Source organism: Leptopilina boulardi, unplaced genomic scaffold (assembly GCF_019393585.1).
Source record: "Leptopilina boulardi isolate dan_hultmark-lab unplaced genomic scaffold, ZJU_Lbou_2.1 LbouV2_362, whole genome shotgun sequence".
Classification (NCBI taxonomy): Eukaryota; Metazoa; Arthropoda; class Insecta; order Hymenoptera; family Figitidae; genus Leptopilina; species Leptopilina boulardi.
In genome coordinates, this window is record NW_026137932.1 from 1,334,795 (window position 1) to 1,358,355 (window position 23,561).

Here is a 23,561-nt window from a genome sequence, read left to right on the forward strand (position 1 = left end):
ATCATGATTACGAGGAGTCAATTGGGCAACTTCTCCAGGGAATTTTAACTGTAATCAAATAATTGATACTCAAGGATGACTCTAACGTACATCATGATGACTAGGAATCAATTGGACAACTTCTTAAGGGAATTTTCGTGTCAAACTAATTCTTAATAATTAAAAGAATTATAAACTTGGATTTAATTATTATGATTATTTAGTATTAGGATTCTCACAAAATTTCTGTTGTCCCACTTTACTTTACCGAAGGGGTGAAAATCGAAAAAAAGGGTTAATTTTGAAAAAAAGGGGTTAAATTTTTTTTTTTAAATTTAGTATACATTTTGGAAAAGTACGTGAAAAATGCATCAAAATTCATTACAGATAAATTAAAATCCTTTAACTTTTCTCATAGTTATACGGATTTGAAAATGACAATGTTACCCTTAACGTCAAAACTTCAAGCCCCTCTACGTTTTACAAATATTTTTTTAATGCGTTTATATTTTAGGAATTTATTACTATCATATCGGTCAACAATTTACCAAAGCATGAAGCCAAACACAGAACATTGACTTTTTGGGCTGGTGCAATTGAAAAAGAATCTCTCATATAAGAGATGTACATGACATGATATATTTTTTTGGGGGGATTTTATAGACAAGTTCACATGTGTTCAGAAGAGTACTTGATGTTTTAAGTGCCCCTAACTTTATAAAAAATTTATTTTCAATGTATAATCTAACCGGATTGTGAAATTTTAAACACAGAAAAAGAAAAATAACCTATACATTAAAGCCTCATTAATATTATTTATGATATAATTAAAAGTTAATGAATAATTGTTGCGATTAAGTCGGGGCTTCATCTAACCCTTTTAAATTACGACACTGTCCACGTCGAATTTTTCTTAACTTGACTATTAAATATTGAAAAAAAGAGATCATATATTGTTAGACTTCTATTAAATAAGAAATTTCGTCTTCTTCTCGTTTTTGCCCAACTTTAGTAGTCAATTTACTAAAAATACATATGAGTTTAACAAAAAGTGATACTTAAATTTTCTTTGTGTAAAATTCTCTGAAGAAGTTGACAAATACACTCCTGAGTATCCGGATGTACGTTGGAGTTGTCTTAAAAACTCGATTATTTGGTTAAAACGAAAATTCCCTGAAGAAGTTGTCCAATTGACTCCTAGTCATCATGATGTACGTTGGAGTCATCCTGGAGTATCGATTATTTGAATACATTTTAAATTCCCTGGAGAAGTTGCCCAATTGACTCCTAGTAATCATGATGTACGTTGGAGTCATCCTGGAGTACCGATTGTTTGATTACAGCTAAAATTCCCCAGAGAAGTTGTCCAATTGACTCCTAGTCATTAAGATGTTCGTTGGAGTCATCCTGGAGTATCGATTATTTGATGACAGCTAACATTCTCTAGAGAAGTTGTCCAATTGACTCCTAGTCATCATGATGAACGTTGGAGTCATCCTGGAGTATTGATTGTTTGATTACAGCTAAAATTCCCCAGAGAAATTGTCCAATTGACTCCTAGTTATCATGATGTTCGTTGGAGTCATCCTGGAGTATTGATTGTTTGATTACAGTTAAAATTCCATAGAGAAGTTGCCCAATTGACTCCTAGTCATCATGATGTACGTTGGAGTCATCCTGGAGTATCGATTGTTTGATTACAACTAAAATTCCCTGATGAAGTTGTCCAATTGACTCCTAGTCATCATGATAAACGTTGGAGTCATCCTGGAGTATCGATTATTTGACTACAGCTAAAATTCTCTGGAAAAGTTGCCCAATTGACTCCTAGTCATCATGATGTACGTTTGAGTCATCCTGGAGTATCGATTACTTGATTACAGTTAAAATTCCATGGAGAAGTTGCCTAATTGACTCCTAGTCATCATCATGTACGTTGGAGTCATCCTGGAGTATCGATTGTTTTATTACAGCTAAAATTCTATGGAGAAGTTGTCCAATTGACTCCTAGTCATCATGATGTACGTTTGAGTCATCCTGGAGTATCGATGATTTGAATACAGTTAAAATTCCCTGAAGAAGTTGTCTAATTGACTCCTAGTAATCATGATGTACGTTGGAGTGAGCCTGGAGTATCGATTGTTTGATTACAGCTAAAATTCCCGAGAGAAGTTGTCCAATTGACTCCTAGTCATCATGATGTACGTTGGAGTCATCCTAAAGTATCGATTGTTTGATTAGAGCTAAAATTCCCTGGAAAAGTTGCCCAATTGACATCTGGGTATCTGGATGTACGTTGGAGTTGTCATAGAAACTCGACTATTTGGTTAAAACGAAAGGTCCCTGAAGAAGTTGTCCAATTGACTCCTAGTCATCATGATGAACGTTGGAGTCATCCTGGAGTATTGATTGTTTGATTACAGCTAAAATTCCCCAGAGAAGTTGTCCAATTGACTCCTAGTTATCATGATGTTCGTTGGAGTCATCCTGGAGAATTATTATTTGATTACAGCTAAAATTCTCTGGAAAAGTTGTCCAATTGACTCCTAGTCATCATGATGTACGTTGGAGTCATCCTGGAGTATCGATTATTTGATTACAGTTAAAACTCCATGGAGAAGTTGTCCAATTGACTCCTAGTCATCATGATGTACGTTGGAGTCATCCTGGAGTATCGAGTGTTTTATTACAGCTAAAATTCCCTGGAGAAGTTGTCCAATTGACTCCTAGTCATCATGATGAACGTTGGATTCATCCTGGAGTATCGATTATTTGATTACAGCTAAAATCCACAGAGAAGTTGTTCAATTGACTCCTAGTCATCATGATGTACGTTGGAGTCATCCTGGAGTATCGATTATTTGATTACAGCTAAAATTCTCTGGAGAAGTTGTCCAATTGACTCCTAGTCATCATGATGAACGTTGGAGTCATCCTGGAGTATTGATTGTTTGATTACAGCTAAAATTCCCCAGAGAAGTTGTCCAATTGACTCTTAGTTATCATGATGTTCGTTGGAGTCATCCTGGAGAATTATTATTTGATTACAGCTAAAATTCACTGGAAAAGTTGTCCAATTGACTCCTAGTCATCATGATGTTCGTTGGAGTCATCCTGGAGTATCGATTGTTTTATTACAGCTAAAATTCTCTGGAGAAGTTGTCCAATTGACTCCTAGTCATCATGATGTACGTTGGAGTCATCCTGGAGTATCGATTATTTGATTACAGTTAAAATTCCATAGATAAGTTGCCCAATTGACTCCTAGTCATCATGATGTACGTTGGAGTCATCCTGGAGTATCGATTGTTTGATTACAGCTAAAATTTCCTGATAAAGTTGTCCAATTGACTTCTAGTCATCATGATGAACGTTGGAGTCATCCTGGAGTATTGATTGTTTGATTACAGCTAAAATTCCCCAGAGAAGTTGTCCAATTGACTCCTAGTTATCATGATGTTCGTTGGAGTCATCCTGGAGAATTATTATTTGATTACACCTAAAATTCTCTGGAAAAGTTGTCCAATTGACTCCTAGTCATCATGATGTACGTTGGAGTCATCCTGGAGTATCGATTATTTGATTACAGTTAAAACTCCCTGGAGAAGTTGTCCAATTGACTCCTAGTCATCATGATGTACGTTGGAGTCATCCTGGAGTATCGAGTGTTTTATTACAGCAAAAATTCCCTGGAGAAGTTGTCCAATTGACTCCTAGTCATCATGATGAACGTTGGATTCATCCTGGAGTATCGATTGTTTGATTACAGCTAAAATCCACAGAGAAGTTGTTCAATTGACTCCTAGTCATCATGATGTACGTTGGCGTCATCCTTGAGTATCGATTATCTGATTACAGCTAAAACTCTCTGGAGAAGTTGTCCAATTGACTCCTAGTCATCATGATGAACGTTGGAGTCATCCTGGAGTATTGATTGTTTGATTACAGCTAAAATTCCCCAGAGAAGTTGTCCAATTGACTCTTAGTTATCATGATGTTCGTTAGAGTCATCCTGGAGAATTATTATTTGATTACAGCTAAAATTCACTGGAAAAGTTGTCCAATTGACTCCTAGTCATCATGATGTTCGTTGGAGTCATCCTGGAGTATCGATTGTTTTATTACAGCTAAAATTCTCTGGAGAAGTTGTCCAATTGACTCCTAGTCATCATGATGTACGTTGGAGTCATCCTGGAGTATCGATTATTTGATTACAGTTAAAATTCCATGGATAAGTTGCCCAATTGACTCCTAGTCATCATGATGTACGTTGGAGTCATCCTGGAGTATCGATTGTTTGATTACAGCTAAAATTTCCTGATAAAGTTGTCCAATTGACTTCTAGTCATCATGATGAACGTTGGAGTCATCCTGGAGTATTGATTGTTTGATTACAGCTAAAATTCCTCAGAGAAGTTGTCCAATTGACTCCTAGTTATCATGATGTTCGTTGGAGTCATCCTGGAGTATCGATTATTTGATTACAGTTAAAATTCCATGGAGAAGTTGCCCAATTGACTTCTAGTCATCATGATGAACGTTGGAGTCATCCTGGAGTATTGATTATTTGATTACAGTTAAATTTCCCTGGAGAAGTTGCCCAATTGACTCCTAGTAATCATGATGTACGTTGGATTCATCCTGGAGTATCGATTATTTGATTACAGCTAAAATTCTCTAGAGAAGTTGTCCAATTGACTCCTAGTCATCATGATGTACGTTGGAGTCATCCTGGAGTATCGATTATTTGATTACAGTTAAAACTCCCTAGAGAAGTTGTCCAATTGACTCCTAGTCATCATGATGTACGTTGGAGTCATCCTGGAGTATCGATTATTTGATTACAGCTAAAATTCTCCAGAGAAGTTGTCCAATTGACTCCTAGTCATCTTGATGTACGTTAGAGTCATCCTGGAGTATCGATTGTTTTATAACAGCTAAAATTCTCTAGAGAAGTTGTCCAATTGACTCCTAGTCATCATGATGAACGTTGGAGTCATCCTGGAGTATCGATTGTTTTATTACAGCTAAAATTCTCTGGAGAAGTTGTCCAAATGACTCCTAGTCATCATGATGTACGTTGGAGTCATCCTGGAGTATCGATTATTGGATTACAGCTAAAATTCTCTGGAGAAGTTGTCCAATTGACTCCTAGTCATCATGATGAACGTTGGAGTCATCCTGGAGTATTGATTATTTGATTACAGCTAAAATTCTCTAGAGAAGTTGTCCAATTGACTCCTAGTCATCATGATGTACGTTGGAGTCATCCTGGAGTATCGATAGTTTTATTACAGCTAAAATTCTCTGGAGAAGTTGTCCAATTGACTCCTAGTCATCATGATGTACGTTGGAGTCATCTTGGATAATTATTATTTGATTACAGCTAAAATTCTCTGGAAAAGTTGTCCAATTGACTCCTAGTCATCACGATGTACCTTAAAGTCATCCTGGAGTATCGATTATTTGATTACAGTTAAAATTCCATGGAGAAGTTGCCCAATTGACTCCTAGTCATTATGATGTACGTTGGTGTCATCCTGGAGTATCGAGTGTTTTATTACAGCTAAAATTCCCTGGAGAAGTTGTCCAATTCACACCTGAAAATCTGGATGTACGTTGGAGTTGTCATAGAAACTCGATTATTTGGTCAAAACGAAAATTCCCTGGAGAAGTTGCCCAATTGATTCCTAGTAATCATGATGTACGTTGGATTCATCCTGGAGTATCGATTGTTTGATTACAGCTAAAATTCCCTGGAGAAGTTGTCCAATTGACTCCTAGTCATCATGATGAACGTTGGATTCATCCTGGAGTATCGATTGTTTGATTACAGCTAAAATCCACAGAGAAGTTGTCCAATTGACTCTTAGTTATCATGATGTTCGTTAGAGTCATCCTGGAGAATTATTATTTGATTACAGCTAAAATTCACTGGAAAAGTTGTCCAATTGACTCCTAGTCATCATGATGTTCGTTGGAGTCATCCTGGAGTATCGATTGTTTTATTACAGCTAAAATTCTCTGGAGAAGTTGTCCAATTGACTCCTAGTCATCATGATGTACGTTGGAGTCATCCTGGAGTATCGATTATTTGATTACAGTTAAAATTCCATGGATAAGTTGCCCAATTGACTCCTAGTCATCATGATGTACGTTGGAGTCATCCTGGAGTATCGATTGTTTGATTACAGCTAAAATTTCCTGATAAAGTTGTCCAATTGACTTCTAGTCATCATGATGAACGTTGGAGTCATCCTGGAGTATTGATTGTTTAATTACAGCTAAAATTCCTCAGAGAAGTTGTCCAATTGACTCCTAGTTATCATGATGTTCGTTGGAGTCATCCTGGAGTATCGATTATTTGATTACAGTTAAAATTCCATGGAGAAGTTGCCCAATTGACTTCTAGTCATCATGATGAACGTTGGAGTCATCCTGGAGTATTGATTATTTGATTACAGTTAAATTTCCCTGGAGAAGTTGCCCAATTGACTCCTAGTAATCATGATGTACGTTGGATTCATCCTGGAGTATCGATTATTTGATTACAGCTAAAATTCTCTAGAGAAGTTGTCCAATTGACTCCTAGTCATCATGATGTACGTTGGAGTCATCCTGGAGTATCGATTATTTGATTACAGTTAAAACTCCCTAGAGAAGTTGTCCAATTGACTCCTAGTCATCATGATGTACGTTGGAGTCATCCTGGAGTATCGATTATTTGATTACAGCTAAAATTCTCCAGAGAAGTTGTCCAATTGACTCCTAGTCATCTTGATGTACGTTAGAGTCATCCTGGAGTATCGATTGTTTTATAACAGCTAAAATTCTCTAGAGAAGTTGTCCAATTGACTCCTAGTCATCATGATGAACGTTGGAGTCATCCTGGAGTATCGATTTTTTTTATTACAGCTAAAATTCTCTGGAGAAGTTGTCCAATTGACTCCTAGTCATCATGATGTACGTTGGAGTCATCCTGGAGTATCGATTATTTGATTACAGTTAAAATTCCATGGATAAGTTGCCCAATTGACTCCTAGTCATCATGATGTACGTTGGAGTCATCCTGGAGTATCGATTGTTTGATTACAGCTAAAATTTCCTGATAAAGTTGTCCAATTGACTTCTAGTCTTCATGATGAACGTTGGAGTCATCCTGGAGTATTGATTGTTTAATTACAGCTAAAATTCCTCAGAGAAGTTGTCCAATTGACTCCTAGTTATCATGATGTTCGTTGGAGTCATCCTGGAGTATCGATTATTTGATTACAGTTAAAATTCCATGGAGAAGTTGCCCAATTGACTTCTAGTCATCATGATGAACGTTGGAGTCATCCTGGAGTATTGATTATTTGATTACAGTTAAATTTCCCTGGAGAAGTTGCCCAATTGACTCCTAGTAATCATGATGTACGTTGGATTCATCCTGGAGTATCGATTATTTGATTACAGCTAAAATTCTCTAGAGAAGTTGTCCAATTGACTCCTAGTCATCATGATGTACGTTGGAGTCATCCTGGAGTATCGATTATTTGATTACAGTTAAAACTCCCTAGATAAGTTGTCCAATTGACTCCTAGTCATCATGATGTACGTTGGAGTCATCCTGGAGTATCGATTATTTGATTACAGCTAAAATTCTCCAGAGAAGTTGTCCAATTGACTCCTAGTCATCTTGATGTACGTTAGAGTCATCCTGGAGTATCGATTATTTGATTACAGCTAAAATTCTCTAGAGAAGTTGTCCAATTGACTCCTAGTCATCATGATGTACGTTGGAGTCATCCTGGAGTATCGATTATTTGATTACAGTTAAAACTCCCTAGAGAAGTTGTCCAATTGACTCCTAGTCATCATGATGTACGTTGGAGTCATCCTGGAGTATCGATTATTTGATTACAGCTAAAATTCTCCAGAGAAGTTGTCCAATTGACTCCTAGTCATCTTGATGTACGTTAGAGTCATCCTGGAGTATCGATTGTTTTATAACAGCTAAAATTCTCTAGAGAAGTTGTCCAATTGACTCCTAGTCATCATGATGAACGTTGGAGTCATCCTGGAGTATCGATTGTTTTATTACAGCTAAAATTCTCTGGAGAAGTTGTCCAAATGACTCCTAGTCATCATGATGTACGTTGGAGTCATCCTGGAGTATCGATTATTGGATTACAGCTAAAATTCTCTGGAGAAGTTGTCCAATTGACTCCTAGTCATCATGATGAACGTTGGAGTCATCCTGGAGTATTGATTATTTGATTACAGCTAAAATTCTCTAGAGAAGTTGTCCAATTGACTCCTAGTCATCATGATGTACGTTGGAGTCATCCTGGAGTATCGATAGTTTTATTACAGCTAAAATTCTCTGGAGAAGTTGTCCAATTGACTCCTAGTCATCATGATGTACGTTGGAGTCATCTTGGATAATTATTATTTGATTACAGCTAAAATTCTCTGGAAAAGTTGTCCAATTGACTCCTAGTCATCACGATGTACCTTAAAGTCATCCTGGAGTATCGATTATTTGATTACAGTTAAAATTCCATGGAGAAGTTGCCCAATTGACTCCTAGTCATTATGATGTACGTTGGTGTCATCCTGGAGTATCGAGTGTTTTATTACAGCTAAAATTCCCTGGAGAAGTTGTCCAATTCACACCTGAAAATCTGGATGTACGTTGGAGTTGTCATAGAAACTCGATTATTTGGTCAAAACGAAAATTCCCTGGAGAAGTTGCCCAATTGATTCCTAGTAATCATGATGTACGTTGGATTCATCCTGGAGTATCGATTGTTTGATTACAGCTAAAATTCCCTGGAGAAGTTGTCCAATTGACTCCTAGTCATCATGATGAACGTTGGATTCATCCTGGAGTATCGATTGTTTGATTACAGCTAAAATCCACAGAGAAGTTGTCCAATTGACTCTTAGTTATCATGATGTTCGTTAGAGTCATCCTGGAGAATTATTATTTGATTACAGCTAAAATTCACTGGAAAAGTTGTCCAATTGACTCCTAGTCATCATGATGTTCGTTGGAGTCATCCTGGAGTATCGATTGTTTTATTACAGCTAAAATTCTCTGGAGAAGTTGTCCAATTGACTCCTAGTCATCATGATGTACGTTGGAGTCATCCTGGAGTATCGATTATTTGATTACAGTTAAAATTCCATGGATAAGTTGCCCAATTGACTCCTAGTCATCATGATGTACGTTGGAGTCATCCTGGAGTATCGATTGTTTGATTACAGCTAAAATTTCCTGATAAAGTTGTCCAATTGACTTCTAGTCATCATGATGAACGTTGGAGTCATCCTGGAGTATTGATTGTTTAATTACAGCTAAAATTCCTCAGAGAAGTTGTCCAATTGACTCCTAGTTATCATGATGTTCGTTGGAGTCATCCTGGAGTATCGATTATTTGATTACAGTTAAAATTCCATGGAGAAGTTGCCCAATTGACTTCTAGTCATCATGATGAACGTTGGAGTCATCCTGGAGTATTGATTATTTGATTACAGTTAAATTTCCCTGGAGAAGTTGCCCAATTGACTCCTAGTAATCATGATGTACGTTGGATTCATCCTGGAGTATCGATTATTTGATTACAGCTAAAATTCTCTAGAGAAGTTGTCCAATTGACTCCTAGTCATCATGATGTACGTTGGAGTCATCCTGGAGTATCGATTATTTGATTACAGTTAAAACTCCCTAGATAAGTTGTCCAATTGACTCCTAGTCATCATGATGTACGTTGGAGTCATCCTGGAGTATCGATTATTTGATTACAGCTAAAATTCTCCAGAGAAGTTGTCCAATTGACTCCTAGTCATCTTGATGTACGTTAGAGTCATCCTGGAGTATCGATTGTTTTATAACAGCTAAAATTCTCTAGAGAAGTTGTCCAATTGACTCCTAGTCATCATGATGAACGTTGGAGTCATCCTGGAGTATCGATTGTTTTATTACAGCTAAAATTCTCTGGAGAAGTTGTCCAAATGACTCCTAGTCATCATGATGTACGTTGGAGTCATCCTGGAGTATCGATTATTGGATTACAGCTAAAATTCTCTGGAGAAGTTGTCCAATTGACTCCTAGTCATCATGATGAACGTTGGAGTCATCCTGGAGTATTGATTATTTGATTACAGCTAAAATTCTCTAGAGAAGTTGTCCAATTGACTCCTAGTCATCATGATGTACGTTGGAGTCATCCTGGAGTATCGATAGTTTTATTACAGCTAAAATTCTCTGGAGAAGTTGTCCAATTGACTCCTAGTCATCATGATGTACGTTGGAGTCATCTTGGATAATTATTATTTGATTACAGCTAAAATTCTCTGGAAAAGTTGTCCAATTGACTCCTAGTCATCACGATGTACCTTAAAGTCATCCTGGAGTATCGATTATTTGATTACAGTTAAAATTCCATGGAGAAGTTGCCCAATTGACTCCTAGTCATTATGATGTACGTTGGTGTCATCCTGGAGTATCGAGTGTTTTATTACAGCTAAAATTCCCTGGAGAAGTTGTCCAATTCACACCTGAAAATCTGGATGTACGTTGGAGTTGTCATAGAAACTCGATTATTTGGTCAAAACGAAAATTCCCTGGAGAAGTTGCCCAATTGATTCCTAGTAATCATGATGTACGTTGGATTCATCCTGGAGTATCGATTGTTTGATTACAGCTAAAATCCACAGAGAAGTTGCCCAATTGACTCCTAGTCATCATGATGTACGTTGGAGTCATCCTGGAGTATTGATTGTTTGATTACAGCTAAAATTCCCCAGAGAAGTTGTATAATTGAGTCCTAGTTATCACGATGTTCGTTGGAGTCATCCTGGAGTATTGATTATTTGATTACAGTTAAAATTCTCTGGAGAAGTTGTCCAATTGACTCCTAGTCATCATGATGAACGTTGGAGTCATCCTGGAGTATCGATTATTTGATTACAGCTAAAATTCTCTGGAGAAGTTGTCTAATTGACTCCTAGTCATCATGATGAACATTGGAGTCATCCTGGAGTATTGATTGTTTGATTACAGCTAAAATTCCCCAGAGAAGTTGTCCAATTGACTCCTAGTTATCATGATGTTCGTTGGAGTCATCCTGGATAATTATTATTTGATTACAGCTAAAATTCTCTGGAAAGGTTGTCCAATTGACTCCTAGTCATCATGATGTACGTTGGAGTCATCCTGGAGTATCGATTGTTTGATTACAACTAAAATTCCCTGATGAAGTTGTCCAATTGACTCCTAGTCATCATGATAAACGTTGGAGTCATCCTGGAGAATCGATTATTTGATTACAGCTAAAATTCTCTGGAGAAGTTGTCCAATTGACTCCTAGTCATCATGATGAACGTTGGAGTCATCCTGGAGTATCGATTATTTGATTACAGTTAAAACTCCCTGTAGAAGTTGCCCAATTGACTCCTAGTAATCATGATGTACGTTGGAGTCATCCTGGAGTATCGATTGTTTTATTACAGCTAAAATTCTCTGGAGAAGTTGTCCAATTGACTCCTAGTCATCATGATGTACGTTTGAGTCATCCTGGAGTATCGATGATTTGAATACAGTTAAAATTCCCTGAAGAAGTTGTCCAATTGACTCCTAGTAATCATGATGTACGTTGGAGTCAGCCTGGAGTATCGATTGTTTGATTACAGCTAAAATTCCCCAGAGAAGTTGTCCAATTGACTCCTAGTTATCATGATGTTCGTTGGAGTCATTCTGGAGTATCGATTATTTGATTACAGTTAAAACTCCCTGGAGAAGTTGTCCAATTGACTCCTAGTCATCATGATGTACGTTTGAGTCATCCTGGAGTATCGATGATTTGAATACAGTTAAAATTCCCTGAAGAAGTTGTCTAATTGACTCCTAGTAATCATGATGTACGTTGGAGTCATCCTGGAGTATCAATTATTTGATTACAGTTCAAATTCCCTGGAGAAGTTGCCCAATTGACTCCTCGTAATCATGATCTACGTTGGAGTCATCCTGGAGTATCGATTGTTTGATTAGAGCTAAAATTCCCTGGAAAAGTTGCCCAATTGACATCTGGGTATCTGGATGTACGTTGGAGTTGTCATAGAAACTCGACTATTTGGTTAAAACGAAAGGTTTCTGAAGAAGTTGTCCAATTGACTCCTAGTCATCATGATGTACGTTGGAGTCATCCTGGAGTATCAATTATTTGATTACAGTTCAAATTCCCTGGAGAAGTTGCCCAATTGACTCCTCGTAATCATGATCTACGTTGGAGTCATCCTGGAGTATCGATTGTTTGATTAGAGCTAAAATTCCATGGAGAAGTTGTCCAATTGACTCCTAGTCATCATGATGTACGTTGGAGTTATCCTGGAGTATCGATTATTTGATTACAGTTAAAACTCCCTGAAGAAGTTGTCCAATTGACTCCTAGTAATCATGATGTACGTTGGAGTCAGCCTGGAGTATCGATTGTTTGATTACAGCTAAAATTCCCCAGAGAAGTTGTCCAATTGACTCCTAGTCATCATGATGTTCGTTGGAGTCATCCTGGAGTATCGATTTTTTGATTACAGCTAAAATTCCCTGGAGAAGTTGTCCTATTGACACCTGGATATCTGGATGTACGTTGGAGTCATCCCGGAGTATCAGTTAGTTGATTGAAACGAAAATTCCATGAATTCTGGGAAAAAACCAAAAAAATTCCGGGATTGTTCTCAGAATGCTCTGGGAACGTCTCCCAGAGTCACTCTGCAAAAATTCCGGGAACCCTTTTACGTGGGTAAAGACTTTGGCGGTATTTCCGATCAATTATCTCGCAAATTTAATTTTTCGAAAATTTTTCGGATATTTATTTGAGTGTAGCTCAGCATCCGCTGGACCAATCAAAAAGTTCGCCATAAATTTTTTGTTCGAAACTTTTTCCCTATTTTTTTGGTGTTATTCCGAAGCGCTTATCTAGAAAATTTAATTTTTCGAAAATTTTTCATAAATTTATTTGAGTGTAGCTCAGCATCCGCTGGACCAATCAAAAAGTGCGCTATACATTTTTTGTTCAGAACATTTTGACTATTTTTTTGGTGGTAATCCCGAGCGATTATAACGCAAATTTAATTTTTCGAAAATTTTCCGAATTTGTTTTCTAGTGTAGCTCAGCATCCGCTGGACCAATCAAAAAGTGCGCCATACATTTTTTGTTCGCTACTTTTTGCTAAAAAATTTGGCGGTATTCCCGATCAATTATCTCCCAAATTTAATTTTTCGAAATTTTTTCATAAATTTATTTGAGTGTAGCTCAGCTTCCGCTGGACCAATCAAAAAGTTCGCCATACATTTTTTGTTCAGAACATTTTGACTATTTTTTTGGTGGTAATCGCGAGCGATTATAACGCAAATTTAATTTTTCGAAAATTTTCCGAATTTGTTTTCTAGTGTAGCTCAGCATCCGCTGGACCAATCAAAAAGTGCGCCATACATTTTTTGTTCGCTACTTTTTGCTAAAAAATTTGGCGGTATTACCGATCAATTATCTCCCAAATTTCATTTTTCGAAATTTTTTAAAAAATTTATCTGAGTGTAGCTCAGCATCCGCTGGACCAATCAAGAAGTGCTACATACATTTTTTGTTCGAGACTCCCGGGTTAAGACTTTGGCGGTATTCCCGATCAATTAACTCGCAAATTTAATTTTTCGAAAATTTTTCGGAAAATTATTTGAGTGTAGCTCAGCATCCGCTGGACCAATCAAAAAGTGCGCTATACATTTTTTGTTCAGAACATTTTGACTATTTTTTTGGTGGTAATCCCGAGCGATTATAACGCAAATTTAATTTTTCGAAAATTTTCCGAATTTGTTTTCTAGTGTAGCTCAGCATCCGCTGGACCAATCAAAAAGTGCTCCATACATTTTTTGTTCGAGACTCCCGGGTTAAGACTTTGGCGGTATTCCCGATCAATTATCTCGCAAATTTAATTTTTCGAAAATTTTTCGGATATTTATTTGAGTGTAGCTCAGCATCCGCTGGACCAATCAAAAAGTGCGCCATACATTTTTTGTTCGCTACTTTTTGCTAAAGACTTTGGCGGTATTTCCGGACGATTATCTCGCAAATTTAATTTTTCGAAAATTTTTTGGAAAATTATTTGAATGTAGCTCAGCATCCGCTGGACCAATCAAAAAGTGCGCCATACATTTTTTGTTCGAGACTCCCGGGTTAAGACTTTGGCGGTATTCCCGATCAATTATCTCGCAAATTTAATTTTTCGAAAATTTTTCGGATATTTATTTGAGTGTAGCTCAGCATCCGCTGGACCAATCAAAAAGTGCGCCATACATTTTTTGTTCAGAACATTTTGACTATTTTTTTGGTGGTAATCCTGAGCAATTATAAAGCAAATTTAATTTTTCGAAATTTTTTAAAAAATTTATCTGAGTGTAGCTCAGCATCCGCTGGACCAATCAAAAAGTGCTCCATACATTTTTTGTTCGAGACTCCCGGGTTAAGACTTTGGCGGTATTTCCGATCAATTATCTCGCAAATTTAATTTTTCGAAAATTTTTCGGATATTTATTTGAGTGTACTTCAGCATTCGCTGGACCAATCAAAAAGTGCGCCATACATTTTTTGTTCAGAACATTTTGACTATTTTTTTGGTGGTAATCGCGAGCGATTATAACGCAAATTTAATTTTTCGAAAATTTTCCGAATTTGTTTTCTAGTGTAGCTCAGCATCCGCTGGACCAATCAAAAAGTGCGCCATACATTTTTTGTTCAGAACATTTTGACTATTTTTTTGGTGGTAATCCTGAGCAATTATAACGCAAATTTAATTTTTCGAAATTTTTTAAAAAATTTATCTGAGTGTAGCTCAGCATCCGCTGGACCAATCAAAAAGTGCTCCATACATTTTTTGTTCGAGACTCCCGGGTTAAGACTTTGGCGGTATTTCCGATCAATTATCTCGCAAATTTAATTTTTCGAAAATTTTTCGGATATTTATTTGAGTGTACTTCAGCATTCGCTGGACCAATCAAAAAGTGCGCCATACATTTTTTGTTCGCTACTTTTTGCTAAAGACTTTGGCGGTATTTCCGGACGATTATCTCGCAAATTTAATTTTTCGAAAATTTTTTGGAAAATTATTTGAGTGTAGCTCAGCATCCGCTGGACCAATCAAAAAGTGCGCCATACATTTTTTGTTCGAAACTTTTTCCCTATTTTTTTGGTGTTATTCCGAAGCGCTTATCTAGCAAATTTAATTTTTCGAAAATTTTTCGGAAATTTATTTGAGTGTAGCTCAGCATCCGCTGGACCAATCAAAAAGTGCGCCATACATTTTTTGTTCGCTACTTTTTGCTAAAGACTTTGGCGGTATTCCCGAACGATTATCTCGCAAATTTAATTTTTCGAAAATTTTTCGGATATTTATTTGAGTGTAGCTCAGCATCCGCTGGACCAATCAAGAAGTGCTCCATACATTTTTTGTTCGAAACTCCCGGGTTAAGACTTTGGCGGTATTCCCGATCAATTATCTCGCAAATTTAATTTTTCGAAAATTTTTCGGATATTTATTTGAGTGTAGCTCAGCATCCGCTGGACCAATCAAAAAGTGCGCCATACATTTTTTGTTCAGAACATTTTGACTATTTTTTTGGTGGTAATCCTGAGCAATTATAACGCAAATTTAATTTTTCGAAATTTTTTAAAAAATTTATCTGAGTGTAGCTCAGCATCCGCTGGACCAATCAAAAAGTGCGCCATACATTTTTTGTTCGCTACTTTTTGCTAAAGACTTTGGCGGTATTTCCGGACGATTATCTCGCAAATTTAATTTTTCGAAAATTTTTTGGAAAATTATTTGAATGTAGCTCAGCATCCGCTGGACCAATCAAAAAGTGCGCCATACATTTTTTGTTCGAGACTAACGGGTTAAGACTTTGGCGGTATTCCCGATCAATTATCTCGCAAATTTAATTTTTCGAAAATTTTTCGGATATTTATTTGAGTGTAGCTCAGCATCCGCTGGACCAATCAAAAAGTGCGCCATACATTTTTTGTTCAGAACATTTTGACTATTTTTTTGGTGGTAATCCTGAGCAATTATAACGCAAATTTAATTTTTCGAAATTTTTTAAAAAATTTATCTGAGTGTAGCTCAGCATCCGCTGGACCAATCAAAAAGTGCTCCATACATTTTTTGTTCGAGACTCCCGGGTTAAGACTTTGGCGGTATTCCCGATCAATTATCTCGCAAATTTAATTTTTCGAAAATTTTTCGGATATTTATTTAAGTGTAGCTTAGCATCCGCTGGACCAATCAAAAAGTGCGCCATACATTTTTTGTTCAGAACATTTTGACTATTTTTTTGGTGGTAATCGCGAGCGATTATAACGCAAATTTAATTTTTCGAAAATTTTTCGGATATTTATTTGAGTGTAGCTTAGCATCCGCTGGACCAATCAAAAAGTGCGCCATACATTTTTTGTTCAGAACATTTTGACTATTTTTTTGGTGGTAATCCTGAGCAATTATAACGCAAATTTAATTTTTCGAAATTTTTTAAAAAATTTATCTGAGTGTAGCTCAGCATCCGCTGGACCAATCAAAAAGTGCTCCATACATTTTTTGTTCGAGACTCCCGGGTTAAGACTTTGGCGGTATTTCCGATCAATTATCTCGCAAATTTAATTTTTCGAAAATTTTTCGGATATTTATTTGAGTGTACTTCAGCATTCGCTGGACCAATCAAAAAGTGCGCCATACATTTTTTGTTCGAAACTTTTTCCCTATTTTTTTGGTGTTATTCCGAAGCGCTTATCTAGCAAATTTAATTTTTCGAAAATTTTTCGGAAATTTATTTGAGTGTAGCTCAGCATCCGCTGGACCAATCAAAAAGTGTGCCATACATTTTTTGTTCAGAACATTTTGACTATTTTTTTGGTGGTAATCCTGAGCGATTATAACGCAAATTTAATTTTTCGAAAATTTTTCGGAAATTTGAGTGTAGCTCAGCATCCGCTGGACCAATCAAAAAGTGCGCCATACATTTTATGTTCGCTACTTTTTGCTAAAAAATTTGGCGGTATTCCCGATCAATTATCTCCCAAATTTAATTTTTCGAAATTTTTTCGGATATTTATTTGAGTGTAGCTCAGCATCCGCTGGACCAATCAAAAAGTGCGCCATACATTTTTTGTTCAGAACATTTTGACTATTTTTTTGGTGGTAATCCTGAGCGATTATAACGCAAATTTAATTTTTCGAAAATTTTTCGGAAATTTGAGTGTAGCTCAGCATCCGCTGGACCAATCAAAAAGTGCGCCATACATTTTATGTTCGCTACTTTTTGCTAAAAAATTTGGCGGTATTCCCGATCAATTATCTCCCAAATTTAATTTTTCGAAATTTTTTAAAAAATTTATCTGAGAGTAGCTCAGCATCCGCTGGACCAATCAAAAAGTGCGCCATACATTTTTTGTTCGCTACTTTTTGCTAAAGACTTTGGTGGTATTCCTGAACGATTATCTCGCAAATTTAATTTTTCCAAAATTTTTCCAAAATATTTTTGAGTGTAGCTCAGCATCCGCTGGACCAATGAAAAAGTGCGCCATACATTTTTTGTTCGCTACTTTTTGCTAAAAAATTTGGCGGTATTCCCGATCAATTATCTCCCAAATTTAATTTTTCGAAAATTTTTATAAAATTTATCTGAGTGTAGCTCAGCATCCGCTGGACCAATCAAAAAGTGCGCCATACATTTTTTTTTCAGAACATTTGACTATTTTTTTGGTGGTAATCCTGAGCGATTATAACGCAAATTTAATTTTTCGAAAATTTTTCGGAAATTTATTTGAGTGTAGCTCAGCATCCGCTAAACCAATCAAAAAGTGCGCCATACATTTTTTGTTCGCTACTTTTTGCTAAAAAATTTGGCGGTATTCCCGATCAATTATCTCCCAAATTTAATTTTTCGAAATTTTTTAAAAAATTTATCTGAGTGTAGCTCAGCATCCGCTGGACCAATCAAAAAGTGCGCCATACATTTTTTGTTCGCTACTTTTTGCTAAAGACTTTGGTGGTATTCCCGAACGATTATCTTGCAAATTTAATTTTTCGAAATTTTTTAAAAAATTTATCTGAGTGTAGCTCAGCATCCGCTGTACCAATCAAAAAGTGCGCCATACATTTTTTGTTCAGAACATTTTGACTATTTTTTTTGTGGTAATCCCGAGCGATTATAACGCAAATTTAATTTTTCGAAAAATTTCCGAATTTGTTTTCTAGTGTAGCTCAGCATCCGCTGGACCAATCAAAAAGTGCGCTATACATTTTTTGTTCGCTACTTTTTGCTAAAAAATTTGGCGGTATTCCCGATCAATTATCTCCCAAATTTAATTTTTCGAAATTTTTTAAAAAATTTATCTGAGTGTAGCTCAGCATCCGCTGGACCAATCAAAAAGTGCGCCATACATTTTTTGTTCGAAACTTTTTGCTAAAAAATTTGGCGGTATTACCGATCAATTATCTCCCAAATTTAATTTTTCGAAATTTTTTAAAAAATTTATCTGAGTGTAGCTCAGCATCCGCTGGACCAATCAAAAAGTGCGCCATACATTTTTTGTTCAGAACATTTTGACTATTTTTTTGGTGGTAATCCTGAGCAATTATAACGCAAATTTAATTTTTCGAAATTTTTTAAAAAATTTATCTGAGTGTAGCTCAGCATCCGCTGGACCAATCAAAAAGTGCTCCATACATTTTTTGTTCGAGACTCCCGGGTTAAGACTTTGGCGGTATTTCCGATCAATTATCTCGCAAATTTAATTTTTCGAAAATTTTTCGGATATTTATTTGAGTGTACTTCAGCATTCGCTGGACCAATCAAAAAGTGCGCCATACATTTTTTGTTCGCTACTTTTTGCTAAAGACTTTGGCGGTATTTCCGGACGATTATCTCGCAAATTTAATTTTTCGAAAATTTTTTGGAAAATTATTTGAGTGTAGCTCAGCATCCGCTGGACCAATCAAAAAGTGCGCCATACATTTTTTGTTCGAAACTTTTTCCCTATTTTTTTGGTGTTATTCCGAAGCGCTTATCTAGCAAATTTAATTTTTCGAAAATTTTTCGGAAATTTATTTGAGTGTAGCTCAGCATCCGCTGGACCAATCAAAAAGTGCGCCATACATTTTTTGTTCGCTACTTTTTGCTAAAGACTTTGGCGGTATTCCCGAACGATTATCTCGCAAATTTAATTTTTCGAAAATTTTTCGGATATTTATTTGAGTGTAGCTCAGCATCCGCTGGACCAATCAAGAAGTGCTCCATACATTTTTTGTTCGAAACTCCCGGGTTAAGACTTTGGCGGTATTCCCGATCAATTATCTCGCAAATTTAATTTTTCGAAAATTTTTCGGATATTTATTTGAGTGTAGCTCAGCATCCGCTGGACCAATCAAAAAGTGCGCCATACATTTTTTGTTCAGAACATTTTGACTATTTTTTTGGTGGTAATCCTGAGCAATTATAACGCAAATTTAATTTTTCGAAATTTTTTAAAAAATTTATCTGAGTGTAGCTCAGCATTCGATGGACCAATCAAAAAGTGCGCCATACACTTTTTGTTCGCTACTTTTTGCTAAAGACTTGGCGGTATTTCCGAACGATTATCTCGCAAATTAAATTTTTCTAAAATTTTTAGGAAAATTATTTGAATGTAGCTCAGCATCCGCTGGACCAATCAAAAAGTGCGCCATACATTTTTTGTTCGCTACTTTTTGCTAAAGACTTTGGCGGTATTTCCGATCAATTATCTCGCAAATTTAATTTTTCGAAAATTTTTCGGATATTTATTTGAGTGTAGCTCAGCATCCGCTGGACCAATCAAAAAGTTCGCCATAAATTTTTTGTTCGAAACTTTTTCCCTATTTTTTTGGTGTTATTCCGAAGCGCTTATCTAGAAAATTTAATTTTTCGAAAATTTTTCATAAATTTATTTGAGTGTAGCTCAGCATCCGCTGGACCAATCAAAAAGTTCGCCATACATTTTTTGTTCAGAACATTTTGACTATTTTTTTTGTGGTAATCCCGAGCGATTATAACGCAAATTTAATTTTTCGAAAAATTTCCGAATTTGTTTTCTAGTGTAGCTCAGCATCCGCTGGACCAATCAAAAAGTGCGCCATACATTTTTTGTTCGCTACTTTTTGCTAAAAAATTTGGCGGTATTCCCGATCAATTATCTCCCAAATTTAATTTTTCGAAATTTTTTCATAAATTTATTTGAGTGTAGCTCAGCTTCCGCTGGACCAATCAAAAAGTTCGCCATACATTTTTTGTTCAGAACATTTTGACTATTTTTTTTGTGGTAATCCCGAGCGATTATAACGCAAATTTAATTTTTCGAAAAATTTCCGAATTTGTTTTCTAGTGTAGCTCAGCATCCGCTGGACCAATCAAAAAGTGCGCTATACATTTTTTGTTCGCTACTTTTTGCTAAAAAATTTGGCGGTATTCCCGATCAATTATCTCCCAAATTTAATTTTTCGAAATTTTTTAAAAAATTTATCTGAGTGTAGCTCAGCATCCGCTGGACCAATCAAAAAGTGCGCCATACATTTTTTGTTCGAAACTTTTTGCTAAAAAATTTGGCGGTATTACCGATCAATTATCTCCCAAATTTAATTTTTCGAAATTTTTTAAAAAATTTATCTGAGTGTAGCTCAGCATCCGCTGGACCAATCAAAAAGTGCGCCATACATTTTTTGTTCAGAACATTTTGACTATTTTTTTGGTGGTAATCCTGAGCAATTATAACGCAAATTTAATTTTTCGAAATTTTTTAAAAAATTTATCTGAGTGTAGCTCAGCATCCGCTGGACCAATCAAAAAGTGCTCCATACATTTTTTGTTCGAGACTCCCGGGTTAAGACTTTGGCGGTATTTCCGATCAATTATCTCGCAAATTTAATTTTTCGAAAATTTTTCGGATATTTATTTGAGTGTACTTCAGCATTCGCTGGACCAATCAAAAAGTGCGCCATACATTTTTTGTTCGCTACTTTTTGCTAAAGACTTTGGCGGTATTTCCGGACGATTATCTCGCAAATTTAATTTTTCGAAAATTTTTTGGAAAATTATTTGAGTGTAGCTCAGCATCCGCTGGACCAATCAAAAAGTGCGCCATACATTTTTTGTTCGAAACTTTTTCCCTATTTTTTTGGTGTTATTCCGAAGCGCTTATCTAGCAAATTTAATTTTTCGAAAATTTTTCGGAAATTTATTTGAGTGTAGCTCAGCATCCGCTGGACCAATCAAAAAGTGCGCCATACATTTTTTGTTCGCTACTTTTTGCTAAAGACTTTGGCGGTATTCCCGAACGATTATCTCGCAAATTTAATTTTTCGAAAATTTTTCGGATATTTATTTGAGTGTAGCTCAGCATCCGCTGGACCAATCAAGAAGTGCTCCATACATTTTTTGTTCGAAACTCCCGGGTTAAGACTTTGGCGGTATTCCCGATCAATTATCTCGCAAATTTAATTTTTCGAAAATTTTTCGGATATTTATTTGAGTGTAGCTCAGCATCCGCTGGACCAATCAAAAAGTGCGCCATACATTTTTTGTTCAGAACATTTTGACTATTTTTTTGGTGGTAATCCTGAGCAATTATAACGCAAATTTAATTTTTCGAAATTTTTTAAAAAATTTATCTGAGTGTAGCTCAGCATTCGATGGACCAATCAAAAAGTGCGCCATACACTTTTTGTTCGCTACTTTTTGCTAAAGACTTGGCGGTATTTCCGAACGATTATCTCGCAAATTAAATTTTTCTAAAATTTTTAGGAAAATTATTTGAATGTAGCTCAGCATCCGCTGGACCAATCAAAAAGTGCGCCATACATTTTTTGTTCGCTACTTTTTGCTAAAGACTTTGGCGGTATTTCCGATCAATTATCTCGCAAATTTAATTTTTCGAAAATTTTTCGGATATTTATTTGAGTGTAGCTCAGCATCCGCTGGACCAATCAAAAAGTTCGCCATAAATTTTTTGTTCGAAACTTTTTCCCTATTTTTTTGGTGTTATTCCGAAGCGCTTATCTAGAAAATTTAATTTTTCGAAAATTTTTCATAAATTTATTTGAGTGTAGCTCAGCATCCGCTGGACCAATCAAAAAGTGCGCTATACATTTTTTGTTCAGAACATTTTGACTATTTTTTTGGTGGTAATCCCGAGCGATTATAACGCAAATTTAATTTTTCGAAAATTTTCCGAATTTGTTTTCTAGTGTAGCTCAGCATCCGCTGGACCAATCAAAAAGTGCGCCATACATTTTTTGTTCGCTACTTTTTGCTAAAAAATTTGGCGGTATTCCCGATCAATTATCTCCCAAATTTAATTTTTCGAAATTTTTTCATAAATTTATTTGAGTGTAGCTCAGCTTCCGCTGGACCAATCAAAAAGTTCGCCATACATTTTTTGTTCAGAACATTTTGACTATTTTTTTGGTGGTAATCGCGAGCGATTATAACGCAAATTTAATTTTTCGAAAATTTTCCGAATTTGTTTTCTAGTGTAGCTCAGCATCCGCTGGACCAATCAAAAAGTGCGCCATACATTTTTTGTTCGCTACTTTTTGCTAAAAAATTTGGCGGTATTACCGATCAATTATCTCCCAAATTTCATTTTTCGAAATTTTTTAAAAAATTTATCTGAGTGTAGCTCAGCATCCGCTGGACCAATCAAGAAGTGCTACATACATTTTTTGTTCGAGACTCCCGGGTTAAGACTTTGGCGGTATTCCCGATCAATTAACTCGCAAATTTAATTTTTCGAAAATTTTTCGGAAAATTATTTGAGAGTAGCTCAGCATCCGCTGGACCAATCAAAAAGTGCGCTATACATTTTTTGTTCAGAACATTTTGACTATTTTTTTGGTGGTAATCCCGAGCGATTATAACGCAAATTTAATTTTTCGAAAATTTTCCGAATTTGTTTTCTAGTGTAGCTCAGCATCCGCTGGACCAATCAAAAAGTGCTCCATACATTTTTTGTTCGAGACTCCCGGGTTAAGACTTTGGCGGTATTCCCGATCAATTATCTCGCAAATTTAATTTTTCGAAAATTTTTCGGATATTTATTTGAGTGTAGCTCAGCATCCGCTGGACCAATCAAAAAGTGCGCCATACATTTTTTGTTCGCTACTTTTTGCTAAAGACTTTGGCGGTATTTCCGGACGATTATCTCGCAAATTTAATTTTTCGAAAATTTTTTGGAAAATTATTTGAATGTAGCTCAGCATCCGCTGGACCAATCAAAAAGTGCGCCATACATTTTTTGTTCGAGACTCCCGGGTTAAGACTTTGGCGGTATTCCCGGACGATTATCTCGCAAATTTAATTTTTCGAAAATTTTTTGGAAAATTATTTGAGTGTAGCTCAGCATCCGCTGGACCAATCAAAAAGTGCGCCATACATTTTTTGTTCGAAACTTTTTCCCTATTTTTTTGGTGTTATTCCGAAGCGCTTATCTAGCAAATTTAATTTTTCGAAAATTTTTCGGAAATTTATTTGAGTGTAG